The sequence below is a fragment of the Aplysia californica genome, unplaced genomic scaffold (assembly GCF_000002075.1).
Source record: "Aplysia californica isolate F4 #8 unplaced genomic scaffold, AplCal3.0 scaffold00337, whole genome shotgun sequence".
In the NCBI taxonomy this organism is placed as follows: Eukaryota; Metazoa; Mollusca; class Gastropoda; order Aplysiida; family Aplysiidae; genus Aplysia; species Aplysia californica.
The window spans coordinates 535,395-536,759 of NW_004797607.1; the positions used below are offsets into that span (position 1 = coordinate 535,395).

General features: G+C 42.1%; 1 protein-coding gene across 2 annotated transcripts in view; it reads left to right on the top strand.

The window, feature by feature from the left end:
- LOC101863827 (serine/threonine-protein kinase PLK1) overlaps nt 1-1,365 on the top strand; it is a gene marked incomplete in the record, with an annotated part of 103,259 nt that overhangs the window by 26,222 nt on the left and 75,672 nt on the right. Inside the window, 1 exon segment of one of the 2 annotated variants that reach the window (XM_013085036.2) lies at nt 91-196. 2 annotated transcript variants of the gene reach the window in all.

Genomic DNA, 1,365 nt, shown 5'->3' on the forward strand with positions numbered 1-1,365 from the left:
GGGGCTGAACGCAAGGCTCGGGGAGAGAAGTGTTTTCCGATGACGACAGTGAATCTTGCTAAATATTTGAGGATTTGTAAAGCGTACATCCTGGTATTCAGTCAGTGTTGGTCCGTCTCTATGAGAACAAGTGTATACCTACGACGAAGACGAGACTGGTGTTTGATGTAGTTATTTCAGATGCACGTTGTGTCAGGTAATGGCTTTTCAGTAATCCAATGTGAAGATGGAATCTGATGTCATCGTTGGCGTACTCTGTTTACTGTTCATGGGGTCAATATAATTTCTAAATTTGAATATGACAGATTTTGTTAAAAAAAAAAAAAAAACACTTAACGAACGTGTTCCTGTGTTTGATTTAAACCCCAATTGAAGATTGAGATTGCAGACATTTTCTGTTTGTAAATTTTGGTTTAGATGTCGTACACGTTACATTTGCGAAGACTGTGGCGTCATCGATTATTTTTTGTTCGAAAACTGTGTTGGAGTCGTGCCCTAAGTGGTCATGATTGTATGAGAACTACTTGAACAGATTGCCCTTTGTTCTGTAGTCTACATTCATATTGTGTTCCTTTTTGAATTATGTTTTTAAAATAGATCTACTTGACAGTTCTAATTGTTCAATAGATTTTACCATGTTTTAAAAAAAAAATGTTTTTGCAAACTGTTGAAAAAAGGGACTTAAGGAGGACAACAGACTTTTTGCTTCTGTTTGTCTCTTTTTTTTCTCTGCACGAAGTGGCTGCTGTTGTGCTGAAATGCCTCTCTTTATTCATACCAAACAGATCTAATGTTATTACTGCTGCCTGAACCTCACCTGTTACACTGATTGGTGGGGTGCTCCTAGATGCTGTGGTCTATCTATATTTCTCTATTTCCTGCTGTTCTCCTAACTTACCTCGTTGGTTTTAATTAAGTTCCTAGGCGTCATGTTTCAGTGACTGTCTGCATCAACCACTCTAGTAGTGATTATCTTCCTGAAATGTGTTCGTTTGCCACAAGGTGTGCGCATTAGTGATGAATAGATGTCTGTCGTTTTGACCTCTTTTCGACCTCGGGACTCTGTCTGTCTAGAGATCGGCCCCCACCTTTCGCTCCATCAGACGGTTGAACCAACAACCAGCGTCTTATTGTGTTGGGCCGAGCCTTTCTCCGGCTCGGTCAACGGTCAGTCTGAATGTCCGAGGCCGTTATAGTAGAGCCCAGTGGCTGCAGAGGTGCCCATCTGACCTGTGCGCTCACACAAAGACTAGGGTGAACTCTTTCTGCCACGGGTATTTCGCTGGACGCACGTGCCTGGGATGGGGGATTCATTGTCTGTCAACTTCTATAATTACTTTCTGTCTCTCTCCCCGCCCCTCTCAA